At 47.2% G+C, this 15964-nt stretch overlaps 1 protein-coding gene across 2 annotated transcripts in view; it reads left to right on the top strand.

Annotated features, from left to right (window-relative positions):
- LOC147030826 (centrosomal protein of 78 kDa-like) overlaps window positions 1-15964 on the top strand; it is a 97897-nt gene that overhangs the window by 10373 nt on the left and 71560 nt on the right. The gene's annotated exons all lie outside the window — the stretch shown is intronic.

Below are 15964 nucleotides of genomic sequence, written 5' to 3'. Positions count from 1 at the left end.
CACAAGCAATTCTGATGAAACTTGATCACAACCTTCATCACCCATGATGTACCAAAGTGTGTTCATACCTTAAAAAAAGTCTTGGGCTGAGGAGGAATACAGGGGGGTTGCCCCCCAAAATAGGTGTTTTCTTTCTTATTAGAATCTACACAAACAATTCTGATGAAATTTGACCACCGCCTTCATCACCCGTGATGTACTGACTTTTGTTCATAACATGAAAAACAATTGGGGTCTAAAGGGGTCTACAGCGGGGTTGCCCCCCAAAATATGTATTTGCTTTCTTCTCTGAAACCACACACACAATTTCGATGAAACTCGACCACAACCTTTATCACCCGTGATCTACCAAAGATTGTTCACACTTCAAAAATAAATTAATTGGGGTCTTACAGGAGTTTACTGGGGGGGTGGGAGTTGGGGGTTTCCACCAAAATAGGTATTTGCTGTAAAATTGGATCATTGGTACATTTTTTCTGATTCAGTATATCATTCTCGCAAGTGAGCGCCCAAAGGTATTGCCCCTATTTTTTTTTATACCTGCACTGACGAAGTCGTCAGAGGCATTATGTTTTCCACTTGACCGTCCATACGCACGTCCGTCCATGCTAAGTTTCTCTGTTTTCTCTGCAACTGCTGATCCGATTGGCACAAAATTTTCACCATAGGTGTGATTACTCATGTGGAATGCTTTTATGATAACTATGACGTCATCGGTCACGTGGTATTGCAGTCGTGTTGGAAAAAAGAAAAAAATTCGGACCTCTTTATCTCCAAAACTGCTCCATGGAAAGAATTCAAACTTGGCACATGTGAAGTACTCATACTCCCCATGGGAAACAAGTGATTTTTTTTGATGATGTCATTGATGGCTTTGTTATGACATCATAATTACATGCGTCAAACGTTTATCCGATCAGTTTGAAATTTTTTGATGGTGATCTAGTGCTGAATTGCATGGGGGTAAAAAAAATATTGATGACGTCATTGTTCACGTGATTCGGCAGTCTTTCTTTTTTTTTAACATAAAAACCTTCAAAAATCTCTGAAATGGCTGAATAGATCGAGGTGAAACTTTACGGGTATGATCGCCTATCCATGAGGAACAAAAAGTTCTCCACCTATGATGTCATCAGTCACATGGTTTGGCAGCTCTGATTTTTTGAAGAATAAACCTTTTAAAACCTTCTTCTCCAGAATAGCTGGACAGATCGAGGGGAAACTTCACGCACATGTACCCCAAGCCTTGGCGATGCCAGGGTGTTCACGAATAATTAATAGGTCACATGGTCTGGCAGAGATATTGGATTGAACGAAAATCTTATAAAATTATTTTTCTTGAACCGCTTTATCAATCGATGTGAAACATGACAATTATGTTCTAATAGTGATGAAGAATATACATTTTAAATTTCAACCTGACCGGACGCATGGTCTAGCAGCCAGAATTATTTAATATTTTGAATCTGGATTCAGGAATTTAAATTAAACTTGGGTACATGTATGTATCATGATGTAAGAATGTGGGCAGAGGCATATCTGGTGATGTCGTGACGTCGAAGAGTGCCCATATATATATTTATATATATATATATATATATATATATATATATATATATATATATATATATATATATATATATATATTCTTTAATCTGCATTTTGAATTGGACCAACTGACTTATCCTGACCTATTATTTATTATATATTGACTGACCATTGACTGATGGGACCGAAAAAGATATAGAGCACGAGATTTCAAAAAGTTGTGGATGAGTTCTCACAAAACGAGGTGGATGAGCTGGTTAGGTGACAAGAACCAGCCGATTCGATTTTGGTTAAAAGTCTGGATCCAGTTTCAGCTCATCAGTGGGACACAAAACGTAAACTGTTTCACCTGGCGGAGGTATGCGGTCTACCGGGTGCCGTTCTAGTTTTACATGAATTACAAGAAAATTAGTAGACGATGCACTTATCGATACAGTGTGTCGATTTAAACCTGGTGTCACAGCCATGTGTGCTGCATGCAAGCTCAGACGGGTCTGCCAAACAGGCCAACTTAGTACATTGGAAAGTTTGGAAATTCTTCCATAAAATGGCAAAACTTCTGTTGGAAAAACCTCTTTATCCTTTTAAAATCCTCTACCTCTTTTTATCCCCTCTATCTCTTTCCTGATGACTCCACCCTCACAATAATATCCTTTGTCCTTTGCATAGGGATACAGCAGCCTCTTCCCTCTCTTCAGACCACGATAAAATAACAAGGTGGTCCATCAAACACTTGGAATACTTCTTTCAATCCTGACAAATCTCACACTCTTACTATCTCTTTCCGAAAGGACCATACAGCAAACCTTCCTTTCTCCTGTCTTCACAATCCTCTTGAGGAATTTCAGTAATTCAAACTTTTGGACCTCCCTATCAACCATAATCTTTCTTGGGCAAACCACACCTCTAAGTTGGCCTCCAAAGTCAGTCGCTGACTGGGCATCTTCCATCGTGCAAAGTCCTTCCTCGGCACACCTGAACTCCTATCCACCTACAAGGCCTTCATCTGCAGCTTAATGGAGTACTGCTCTCCCTTGCTCAGTGTAGCATATTCTTCTTTGCAGTAACTCACAGATGCCCCATATCCTTTTTGGGATACGGAGGGGGTGCGGCAGTTGGAGCAAGTATGGACTCTTAAATGAAGTTCGCGTGTTGATCTGTGAATAAACTCCTTGACATGACAGGAAGAACCTTTGAGTGATACATTTCACTCAGTTTGACCCCCATGGAAACCATGCAAGGTCTTCAATATCATTGGAATCTCCCACAATGAAGCTGTCTATGGGTTTATTACTGCCCCATCAAAAACAAGTCAGTGGTCTCTCTGTCTTTCTCCACCTCCTTTCTGGTCCTGAACCCTCTGTTCTTTCCTTGCTTTGTCCCCCTCAGGTTTCTGCAGGGCTCATACGGTCCACCGTCAACTCCCTTTTGATGAAACTACTTAAATCCAGGATCACTGCTCACCTCCACTCATTCGTTCCTCTTTTTTTCCCACCTGTGTAACCAACTGCCACATTATCTTCAATCTCATTCTTCCCTCCAAGTCTTCAAGCCAGCTGTTCACCACCTCATATCACCCCCCCTTCCATCCAAAGCAATGATCTTTCCTACCCCCATTAGTGCCACACCCTCCCCTCCAATCCCGCTGCCCAAGAAAACCTCTTTCCAATTTTTCAGTTTTTCTTTTCACTTATTTGAGTACAGCTGTATCCACCTTGTCCTCCCCCCCCCCCCCCCGTGTCCTCCTCTTGCTCTCATTATTCCCCACCTCAGTTATTTATTCAAATTTCCCTCTGTTTCGTCCTTCATCCCTGCTGTTGGTATGATCACCACCCCGACCCCCTTCTCTCTTTCTACTGTTCTTTTTATTCTGTTGTGTCCTGATCCGTTCTTTGTTCTTGCTCCTTCATGGGCCCTGACACTAATAAACGACGATTTGATCACGTGGGTTTCAGAATCCCCCATCATGGAGTTGTGTTGCATTGCAAGGATATACAAGGAGCTTGAGGCAACAGGAGGCCATTTGGCCCATCATTCCTGGGCTACATCATCATTACATTAATTAAATCCATCGGTTTATCAAATGTGTTTCACTGGGGGAGTGGTGGGGGAGGAAAAGCGAGGAGGAGAATAGTTGGGCAAGTAATACAGGATCACCAGGGTGTTGTTTTGGATGGGGTTGGGTGGGAGGGGGGGGGTGAAGCTGGTAGTCCGGTGAAGAATGAATAAACACAGACAGAACATTCACTTTTTGATGAGATCTGTTCACAAACATTACAAACACAATGCAGTGACTGTTGCCTTGAACACATATTGACCATGTAGAGTGCATTTGACCTTGAGATACAATTTAAGACCAGAAGGGCAGTCGGTAGAGCACTTACCTCCACGCAATGCCTGATCCAGTCGAACATATTGGGCCCAATAATTTTTTTTACAAATATCATGCCATATATCGTTTTTTGGCCCAATCTCTCTTTAATAATTAAAAAATTCGCGTATCTTCATGTGGATTCGGATTTTCACCCAAATCGAATCAATTCGTCCTTGTTACACACCCATCTTGCCCACCAAGTTTCACCCGAATCCGTCTTCCACTTTTTCAGATGTCATGCTATACTGTATATAGATTCTGGCTGAAAGTTTTTGAAACCTCAGCATGGTTTCAGCTGAGGGGGTGTGTACATCAGCCAGGACAGGCCACAAGTATTGCTGTGGAGCTGGCGGTCCAGGTTACTCCCCTGACCCAATTTGTGGTGACGGGCGGTTAACACCGCCAGCCCGGATAGCCGAGCGGTTCTTCTTAAGAGGCGGACACGTTGATCCTCAGAGATTATAATGCACGCGGGAGGAGTGGGGTGCAATGGCGGAGCAACTGAGGCACGGATGGATGCACAGTGGTGGTGGGGGGGGGGGTATACTCGAACCCCACGACAAATACACGGACACAGCAACTTAAAATAAACGTATTTAATGAAAATAGACAAATATTTACAAGGAATATTAATCAGAATATAATAAGACGCGAAGTAAATTAATCCTAAAGTCTAAATCGAGGCACCTCGACACACAGACTTAAATACAGACAAGGGGAAACAAAATCAAAGAAAATCCTTCCTTTATTCTGGCACTTAACTTGGTCCAGAGATGGGCTTTATGGAACGTGGAATCGAGGGCCCTTCAATTTGCACGTGTGGACGCGCGTAAAATGGCACCAAGCCGCTCTCTCGCAGCGGGAACGTTTGTCAGGCAATTTGTGAGTGGTGTTCAACACCAAGGCTCACCGACCGTCATGCAGCTTCTTCGTCTATCGCGCGTGCCGATACGCTCTTTGCAGAATGGCACCGTCCCCTTCGGTGACATACACAAGGTTACGAAGTCCGTCCCACATGACCAGCCAAGAATCGATGGCCAGCGTCTTGCTCAGTCCGTGAACCAAATCGACTCGGCATGAATACGAGAATCATGCCGTCTTCTTCATGTGTCGAAGGAAAGCCAGCCGTGAAGCCCTGTTCTTCCAGGCCATCTCCTAGTTACGTTATTTCTTGACCGTGTGCGTCCCCCACTCTGCAGTCATGCGTTCCTCTGTATTTCTCCCTGATGTCACCCCAAACAACCGTTCCACCTCTGGGGCGTGGCTTGCTCGCGCGAAACCTGGGAAGGTGGGGCATCTGCCCACTCGGCACGTTTGGCCAGCTTTTATTAAAGTTGTTGTTATAAAAGTGCAACTCCATCGTTGCTGGTTTGTCATACAAAAACGTAGGGAAAGTCACAGGGGGGTAATTACATACTGGGGAAACTTATCCTTCATCCCTATCCATTTGACACCACCCCACCCCTCCCCCTCCCCCCCCCCCCCGTGTGGTGACACGTAACACAAGCTCACAGTCTCTCTACTTAATTACATTGAGATGTCTCCTGCACGTCCACAGCCCAAACAACTCTATTCAATGCTAACTTTCCTATGAAATTCCTCCATCTACCCCCACAACCCTAACAGTGTATACCTCGCTCGGCTTTGACAAATTAGTGAGCATTGTGAGTATGGAGCCCTGTTGGAGAACATGATATGGGACCAGTTCACCTTTGTGGTGAGAGATGAGGCTCTGCAGAAGAAATTGTTGGAGTCTGATCTTGGATTGGGCCAGGCCATAGAGAAAGCCTTGGCTTAAGAGGTGGAGTGGCGGCAATTTGTGAAGGGTCGAGCGGATTGGCATTGAATCAGTCATCAGATGCAGGACTCAACAAGCTTTCCGGGAGAAACATGTCGATGGAATAATTTGATTCGGCCACAGCAAGAATAGGTTTCTGGAGGTGTCGAGGCAGACATGCTTCAGAGAAATCTTCCGATTTTGGAATGAGAAGTGTCTCTGGTGTGATAAAATGGGACACATTGCCCGGCGTTGTAGAACAAAGCCAGCTGTCACGCAGGTTGGCAAGCCAAAGCCATCTATGTCAGCAGTCAGAGGTGAAGTACTTGGAGCTGTCTGAGATGGGCGAAGTTGAAGATAACCAACCATCATCAGAGGTCGTTGACGGACTCAGTGAGGTGGAGTACGACCTACTCTTCCATATATTGGATGCCGAAGCCTATGTGTATATACTAAACATTGGAGCTGTGGACGTTCCTATGGAGATTGAAAGGGGGCATCATGCTCTGTCATCAACAAAAAACGTTTTTGACTCACTCGTACAGAAGCCTGCCATGCTCCCATGTCATCAAGTAATTAAAACATTTACACGTGAGCAAGTCCCTGTGCAGTACTCGGTGAAGTCGATATGGAGGTGGTGTTCCAGGAACAGAAAATGATTCTGAGACTAGTCGCAGCCAAAATAGGCCTGAGCTTGATAGGCAGGAACAAGCTGGAGAAGCTCAGATTGAATTGGTCAGAAATCAAGCAGTTGCAGGACGATGGGGGCCAAGGGCAAGGCTCCAGGGCAAGCCTAACAATGGAATACAAGGATTTGTTTAATCCTGGAATAGGACAGGTCAAGGGTATGAGGGCAAAGCTGTGCATCAGAGAAGGACGAATGCCTAAGTTGCTCAATGCTAGACCTGTGCCTTTTGCATTGAAAGCCAATCCGGAGGTGGAATGGGGCCATTTTTTTCAGAATGGGCATCCACTGTGGTTCTCGTTCTGAAAGCCAATGGTTCTTTTCGGATATGTGGGTATTACAAGTCATAGTTCAATCAGGCAGCAGTCGTGGATCAGTACCCAATTCCTAAGGTTGAAGACCCATTGGTTGGGATGAGCAGTAGTGAGACATGGTCCAAGTTGGACCTCACGGCTGCATATTGTTCTGGATTTCAGAATCGGATCTGACTAATGCATACAAATATTTAGGTCCTCATACAGTTATTTCCCTAAATGCATGTCCAGGATAGACACATCCACATGTTTGGTGGGATTCTAACTTTGATGCGTTGGAGAAGGGTAAAGAATAGATTCCCTTTCTTATGGAACGGCCTTTTTCTCTTCACGACAGACATGTTCATGCACGGGAGATAGCTGTGAGCCCAACGGAGGCTCGTCTACCCGCTTTCCATCAGGACACATTGGCTTGGAGGTGGACGATTTATTTACACCTTGGACTTACAGGACATTTGATTAAGCACACCGCGGGCTTTTCCTGAGCAGTTATTCTGACGATCAAATATGGCTCTGAATCATTTACCTCACCCACCTATTTTCCATCGACGTCCGACACCCACCTCCTTCACCGACGTTGACACCCACTGTTGTCCATCGACGTTTGGCACCCCGTTTAGCAGCTCTGTGGACGCTAACTGGCTCTTTTTTGGACCGGGCTGAACATTGAGGTGATAACTGCCCGTTGACGTTTTGTGAGCACTTCATGTTTTCACTCGGTTGTTCCGGCAAATGGCTGCTTTCTGCTGTTGGCGAGAATGGCAGTTTGTCACATGAACGATGTGCCATTAGGCAAGGTGGATTTGGCTGGTCTGCTTGAGGCTCCGCCCAGGCTGGCCGCCTATAAAAAAGGATGAGAGGACCGTTTTTGTGACAGTTTTTGTGACAGCTGGGTGACGGCTATTTTCAGCTCCAGTCAGTTCCGGTGAGACAGTTGGTGAGCTGGCCACAGTTTAGTTTGTGACAGTTGGTGACGGCCTTGCAGCCTTGCAACTCTGATCGCTGGTGACAGCCTTACAGCGCCTCACAGCTCCTTACTGCTGTCCGTTGGTTGTGACTCCTGTGGCTCCTGACGGTGGGTGATGCTTGGACCATTAATGCTGGTTCTGCTCGAGACCTGCTCTTGGCGTACCTGATACTTGGCGTCCCTGGTTCCTGTAGGTGATGATGTGATGTCGATTGGTGTTCAAGCCTGTTTGCAGGTGGGTGCACGGCAAGGCAGGACGCTGGCAATGGACCAAGGCATGCTCACACATTTTGGGACATTTTGTTTGACGCACGACGACTTCTACCTTGGTGAGCGAGACCGGATTTCTCTCCGCCCCCCCCCCCAAATGATCTGCTGGGTACCCTTGCCTCATGTTTAATTGTTAAGTAAGGCATAGAGATAAGCATCTGGTCTTTGTCCCTTTTTCTGTCAGTGCCTGATTGATTATCTATTTGCTTACGATTATTTTGATTGATTTTTATTTATTTTTTCCTGATTAATATATTGCTTTGTTAACATTCCAACCTGTCTGTGCTTGTCCTTTCCTTCCATTGATCCAGCATTGTCTGAGCCAAGATAGACTGGGAGGTAATGACCACACAAATTGACCTGTAATAGTCGGCACGCACCAGCGGTTAAACGCTCGTCCACCCTAATTAAGATCTAATCAAGATAAGATTGGTGCTTTGCCGAGGGCATGCTCCCCGTTCAGGAAGCCACATGACCTCGAGTTAAATGGCAAAATTAGATGGTGGATACTGGAACTCGTGGTTAACTGATTGGCGTTCATGGTTGCAAAGCAACCCACCGTACCACGAAGTTAATTGTGAGCGGTGGCCCCAGGTCCGGCTCTTCCGAGGAGAAACGAGGATTAACCCCCTCATAATACACTCGGTACCCGTGGCCGTAACTATATTAACAGCTGGAGCTCAAGGAGGGCTCTAAGGACTATACTGCTATCAATATGCATCACGGCTTGTATCGCTACAACCCTATGCCCTGTGGCACATCATCAGCTCGAGCAATTTTCTCGAAATTCATGGAAGGCACGTTAAGATTGATACCATTTGTAGTGGCTCATGTGGACAACTTCCATGTGTCAGTTAGGAACCAGGAAGTTCACCATGTGAACTTGGGTGAAGTATTTCATCATCTGCTGAAGGGTTTTCTGGGGATGTTGAATTATTACCACCGTTTCTTTCCAAAGGTTTCATCGGTTTAGAACCCCTGTACCATTTGTTACATAACAGCATTGTGTGGAAATGGCAGTCGAACAGCAGCAAACTTTTCAACATTCAATGCGGTTGTTGATGGCAGCAGAGGTCCTTGTGTATTACGACAGTAACAAGCCATTTGTGCTATCGGTAGATGCTTCACCATATGGAGTGAGTACAATATTGTCGCATATAATGAATGATGGTACCCAAAAGCCTATAGCATTTGTTTGAGGACCCTGAACCAAGCAGAATTGAATTATACCAAAGTAGACAGAGAAGGGTTTGCAGTCATTTTTGGAGTGAAGTGATTCCATCAACACATTTGGGGTCACCACATGGAGACTCACAGTGATCATAAACCCCTGTTGAGTTTATTGGGAGAAGACCAACCCATTTCGCATGTGGCATCTCCAAGAGTCATTTGTTGGGGAATAGTTATTGCTGCATATTCATACTCGCTCAGGTATAAACCGGGGAGGGATCATGGTAATTGTGATGGACTGAGTAGGTTACCCTTACCTGAGAGTCTGGGTGTAACTTCCAGCGTGCCTGAGACTGAGATGGACATGCACATCGTGGACACCCACACATCCCCAGTTACTTCAGTAGACATGAAGAATTGGAATAGGAGGGACCAATTGTGATGTCAGGTCTACACGTGCCTACAGACAGGATGGCCTGACCATTGTTCATGCATGGAACTGAATCATTTTTTCAGTCGGAAAGAGGAATTGAGCGTGAACTGCGATTGTATCGTATGGAGCCTTCAAGTTGTGATTCCAAATTCTGGTCACAGCAATATTGAGGAATTGCACGAGACGCACCCAGGGTTGGTTTGTATGAAGGCCTTAGCCAGGTCCTATGTGTGGTGGCTCATGCAGTATCACTCAGGATATTGAAATATGGGTGCAGGGGTGCAATGCATGCCAAATGAATGCCAGGAACCCTCCTGCAGCAGTCTTGCACTCGTGGGAGTTGCAAACTAGAGTGCTAGACCATGGCAACGGCTCCACGTGTATTTTGCAGGTCCTTTATTCTTGGGCCGAATGTTTTTGGTTGCTTCTGATACATTTTCAAAACTTGTAGAAATCCATACAGTGGCATCTGCTACCGCAACAGTTACTATTGAATGTCTGATGGACCTGTTAAAACCCATGGTCTAGTGGAACATCTGGTGTTGGACAATGGCACTTGTTTCTCCGCTACTGAATTTCAGGCCTTTTGTGCTCGAAATGCGACCCCACACAAGACGATGAGCCATACACTGGCCGAATTATTGGTCAATCACAAGATGACATTGCGCCTGGATCTAGTTCGCCAAAGAGTGAACGTGCGTGAAAATCAACAGCAAGAGTGTCAAAAGGAGTACAACGGTGGCATAGATCGTAGTTTTGTTCCCCAAGATACAGTGTTTGCAAAGAACCATGGACAAGGGGATCCATGGTTGCGGGGTATAGTGACGAAGCAGATTGGACCAATGTCATATCAGGTACATCTAAATAGGGGTGGGCCTAGACGTAGGCATGTGGACCAGTTGAATTCTTGGCAGAGCCCTCGGAGGACTAGAGCTTGCAAGTATGGCTGTGGACCAGCAAGAGCCAGTGGTGAAGTCGGGTAGGGGTATTGGTGATGAGAAGTCAACTATGGGGCTGGAGAATCTGGAAGGGCCTCGCCATCATGGGACCTCAAGCGTTGGGTTTTATCGTTCAGACAGTCAGGTTAAACACCTGTTATACTTCTTCCTCTTCTTCTTCTTGCTTATAGCCAAAATGGATTGCGCTGACGTTTAGTGTCCGGGTTAAGCAGCCACGTGGCTGCCTTCGAGGTGAGTTTGTGGAGAGCTAAAAGTCCTTCCGATAACTTCCGCAAGAGACAGTGCGACATGATGTGCTCCATCGTCTGAACTCCTCCACAGTCACAGAGGGCATCGGTGGAGGGTGCTACCGCAACGGCCCTGTCTAGTGCGGATCCTGCTCTACTTGAAGCATTATGATTGCACCTAATGTTATACTATGTTTTGATCTTAGGGTGGAGGAGTATGAAATATTGCAATAAGTTAATGGTGTTAGTGTTTTCTTGTTTACCCTTGGAATCTCACCAGTCATTTGTTTTATTGTGGTCTTTGAAGCTTTCACGATATCTTGTACATTTGGATCCGGAAGGGCTGAGCGTGTGAGAAGCGTGCCACAGGCCAGGAACGGAGATGCTTGTACGTAAGGATTTGATTATTGCTAAAACATCAGGAGTGTGGCTTTATTTCCAATAAACCTTGTTGATGGACTTCAAGGAGTAATACTGAATTCAGTGGACATTACACAGACCGTGCTTTAAGTGGACAACATCAGGGCTGTTTAGCCTAAAGAACTGCATGCCATGTTGGTACAGTAAGCTGCAAAGTGCCCTGGTTGAGGGTGGAGCACCTTATGAGGGGACGCCTCGCAGAGAATGAGGGCCTGGAAGATAACACCACCCACATGGAGTAGACTGCCAATGAAAGGGACGAGCCTCGTGCTGGAATAAACTGTTATTTGGAAGGTACGTTCCCTAACAATTGGGTCTTCAATGCAGAAGGCCATTTGGCCCATCAAAGGCTGCACTATGGTTGCCAACATGTGGGTGTTGCCCTGCACACGTGAAGCAAAACATGGGGCCTTGTGGGGGTTGTGGTTCAGCAATTGCTTCACTTATGTCTGTCTGTCTGTCTATCCTTAAATGTCAGTTTATGATCGAAGAACAACTTTATTTCAATTGAACGTTATATTTTGAACATGAATTGATAAACAAAAGTGGAGTTTAGCAGTACTTTGGCTCTTGAATTCATACTGAGTGTGCAATGCGCAGAGAAGAGCGAGATGGTTTTTTTTTAACTCTGTCTGCACGTCTGGCAGTCAAACAAAATTGAAAACCATTCAAAACAGGAAACGTACTGTTTTTAAGATCGTCATAAAAGACACAAACAACAGGCATGGACAACTAATGTGACATGTTAAATAAGGTGGTGTATAAGATACTGCAGCAATGGCGCTCGGCTTCCGGAATTTTTTACACATCATCATTTATTTCAATTGAATTAAACACTTGAACACTGCATTGGGGAAGTGGGGGTAAGGTGTTCTATGAACTCTCGAGTTACCTCCGCCACGAAAGATGAAGGAGGTTATGTTTTCACCCCTCTCTTGTCGACACGCCTGGTGTTGGCTTAATGGTTTAGGTGGTGGGCTTTGGTTCTGAGGGTCCAGAGTTAAAATCCCGCTCAGCTGTTGAATTAATACCAGGTGGGGTTAACTCGACCTGTGATCCTTCCGAGGTCGGCAAAATGAGTCCGAGCATGCTGGTATACTGTGTCGGAGTGGCGACCCGTCCAGGATTGTGCCCAATAGCCAAGGAGACTGCTTCGGCAGCACCAACGCTCTGCACAGAGTATGGTTCCAATCTCTGTCTCTGTCTGTTGGGTGGTCGCTTGACTACCGTTATTCTCAGGTTTTCCGTCTGTTTGTTTGTATGTAATGGACAGCTCTGGAGGCCAGAGGAGTCAACTGATTTCTATGAAACTTGACTGGTAGGTTCATACCAGGATCTTTTAGTCAGGTCAGGTTCGATCTGTGACCTGCTACAGGTACCATGCAAACCTGTACTAACCTGTTCCATGGTCGGGTTGTCGGCGACTAAACCGTCTCCCCCACCAGGTTTTCTGGTGAGGAGGGTGTTTGGATATGGACACCCAGCAGGATTAAAAACAAAACCTGTCAAAGGGCGGAGGAGCTCCTTGTGAGCCAACGGCCATCCATATCTAGTGCCCAACTGTGTCTGCGGATGTCCTCCTGCAGTTGGGTTACTTCTTATTAGGAGGTTGGTGGCAGGATTTGCACTCCGGCCACCGTAAAACCCTTCATTCCGCAAAACGCAAAAACGCAAAAAAATCTGAAAACCCACTCCGTGGGAGTACCTACTGTGCAGCTTCGCTTCGCAGGGCAGCTCACTGGATGACGGGATTGGGGCAAAACCTCCGGGACCCCCAATCTTTGTTGATAGGAGGGAAACCACGGGGTAACATCCCTGGGTCAGATTGCGGGAGAGTGTATCGGAGTGGTGCTGAGGTGTCGTCCACCAGACGGCGGTCTCCTTGGGTTAACCTGAGGCGGTCCCTTCGGGTGGGTGCCTGGAATGTCCTATCCCTAAGAGAGGATGATCACCTGTCTCTGTTATCATCTGAGCTCAAGCGTTTGGACATCGGGATTGCAGCTCTCTCTGAGGTTCGGAGACCGGATTGCGGCGAGATAATGGTGGGTGGTTACACCTACTATTGGTCTGGTCGCTCTGATGGTTACCATACCCAAGGAGTTGCTGTAGCTGTGTCCAATAAGCTGACCCCAATGATAATTGAGGTAACACCGGTCAACGAGCGTGTTATGAGATTAAGGATTCGTCACTCCTTAGGTGTCATTTCCCTGGTCTCTGTTTATGCTCCGACTGAGGCGAGTGATCTCACCGTGAAGGATGCATTCTACGCTACACTCGAGTCTGTGGTTGATCAGTGCCCCAGACGAGATACACTTCTAGTCTTGGGGGATTTCAATGCATCGACTGGAACTGATAGGGATGGTTATGAGGTGTGTGTTGGTCCCCATGGGTCAGGAACTATGAACCAGAATAGCACTAAGTTCCTTGACTTTGCAAGAAGTCATGGACTTAGGGTGGCTGGTTCATGGTTTCAGCGCCCGCAAGCTCATCGCTGGACTTGGTATTCGAACGCTGGCGGTGTGGCAAAGGAGATTGACCATGTCCTCATTGACGGTCGCTGGAGGATGATCCAGAACTGCAGGGCCTACCGGAGTGCTCAGTTCCTCAATACTGACCACAGGCTTGTTGTAGCAACTCTGAAGCAGCACCTTAAATCCTGGAGAATGGTACCATTCCAGCCTAGGCTGGATGTTGCCAAGCTCAGGGATGAGAGAGTAGCTGAGGAGTTTGCGAACAGGCTGAGTGGACACTTGGGGGGTCTGGGTGCTTTGGGGGGTCCTGAAGAGTTGTGGAGCGCCTTCAAGACCACCGTCCTTGATGTTGCCGGTGGATGCCTTGGAGCTCACCGCAGAGCAAAGAAGAATTTTGTCTCTCAAGGGACACTGGATACCATTGATCAGAGTCGCAGTGCCAGGCTGAATGGCAGAGCTGAGCTGTTCAGGGAGCTGAGGCATAAAACTGTACGTGCACTGAGGGTGGACAAGGAGGCCTATGTGCGAGGAATCTGTGAGGGGGTAGAGCATCACCTGTGGACAGGTGATTCTCGTCCCGCTTACAGGGGAATTCGCGCATTACGTTCATCCAAGCCCATCCCTCGGAGCACTGCAGTTCGAGCAGAGAGTGGTAGGCTCTTGACAGAGGAGTCTGAAGTGAAGGCCCGCTGGGCCGGTTACTTTGAGCGGTTGTACCAGGCTGATCCCCCGCTGTCGAGTTGGACGTCAAGGGTGTTACAATCCCTGTTGCTGACCCTCGAATCAACTGTGGTCCACCTTCGCTTGTGGAAACACGGGCTGCGGTGAACCAGTTGAAACGGGGCAAAGCTCCAGGGAGACTGTGGCATCCATGCCGAACTTCTCAAGGCTGATGGAAATGCTGCACTCGTGTCGTTGCATGCAGTTTTGTGCTCTGCCTGGAACACAGGCATCATCCCAACTGACTGGAAGAGGGGCCTTGTTGTCCCTCTCTGGAAAGGGAAGGGTGATAGCCAAGACTGCAACAACTACTGAGGGGTGACGCTGCTCTCAGTGCCGGGCAAGGTCTTTGCTCGGATAATTCTTGATAGGGTTCGCCACCATCTGCTTGAGCACCAGCGTCCAGAGCAGTCAGGCTTTACACCAAAGAGGTCAACGATTGACCGTATCCTTGCACTTCGTGTCCTCACTGAACGCAGACGAGAGTTTCGGCAGGGGCTGCTTGCAGCGTATGTTGATCTCTGTAAAGCGTTCGATTCAGTGAATCGGGATGTCCTCTGGAGGATTCTTGGTCTTCGTGGGGTGCCACCAAAACTGATCGATCTGATGTCTGAACTCTACTCTGGTACTGAGAGTGCTGTGAAGTGTGGTGGTACCATCTCTGACTTATTTCCAGTTGTTACTGGAGTTCGTCAGGGATGTGTACTTGCCCCCGCACTTTTCAGCACTTGTATGGACTGGATTTTAGGGAGGATGTCGGAGAGATCAAGTTGCGGTGCATCATTTGGGAATGTCAAGATCTCGGACCTTGATTTTGCAGATGATGCAGTCATCTTTGCGGAGACTTTAGACATCCTCTTGGGGGCCCTCGAGGTGCTGAATGAGGAGTCGGAGCCGTTGGGATTACGGGTTTCTTGGGTCAAAACTAAGATCCAGGCTTTCGGTGACATCTTGGATGCTGCTGTCCTGTCTGTGTCTGTTTGTGGTGAGGATGTTGAGGTCGTGGAGAGATTCACTTACCTTGGCAGTGATATTCATGTCTCTGCTGGCTGCGAGTCAGAGGTCATTAGACGTCTGGGTCGGGCCTGGGGAGTCATGGATTCACTGGATCATGGGGTGTGGCGCTGCCGGTACCTGTGCGGGAGGACGAAAGTTCGAGTCTTCAGGTCCTTGGTACTTCCAGTCTTGCTCTATGGGTGCGAGACTTGGACTCTGACCAAGGATCTGAGACGGAGACTTAATTCCTTTGGTACCAGGTCTCTTCGGAGAATCCTTGGCTATCGCTGGTCGGATTTTGTGTCCAACGAGCGGTTGCTGAGAGAGACTTGGATGAGATTTGTTACCTGCATAGTCCGTGAGCGTCAGTTGCGGCTGTATAGACATGTGGCTCGTTTTCCTGACGCTGATCATGCTCACCAGATTCTCTCAGCAGGGGAGTCTCGTGAGTGGAGGAGGCTAGTGGGCCGACCACGTGCCTCGTGGTTGCAGCAGGTTGACCATCATCTCAAGGAGATGGGGATGGGCCTGGCATCTGCCTGGGGGATGGCCAGACGGAGGCCCCTGGAGTACCGGCGGAAAGTGGACACAGCGACGCGCTATTCTAGCACATGCTCCCATACCTGACCTGAC

The sequence above is a fragment of the Eptatretus burgeri genome, chromosome 3 (genome assembly GCF_056783735.1).
Source record: "Eptatretus burgeri isolate ZD-2024b chromosome 3, Ebu_testis_v1, whole genome shotgun sequence".
Classification (NCBI taxonomy): Eukaryota; Metazoa; Chordata; class Myxini; order Myxiniformes; family Myxinidae; genus Eptatretus; species Eptatretus burgeri.
Note: the sequence above shows the minus strand (reverse complement) of the source record. Positions and strands in the feature narration are given on the sequence as shown.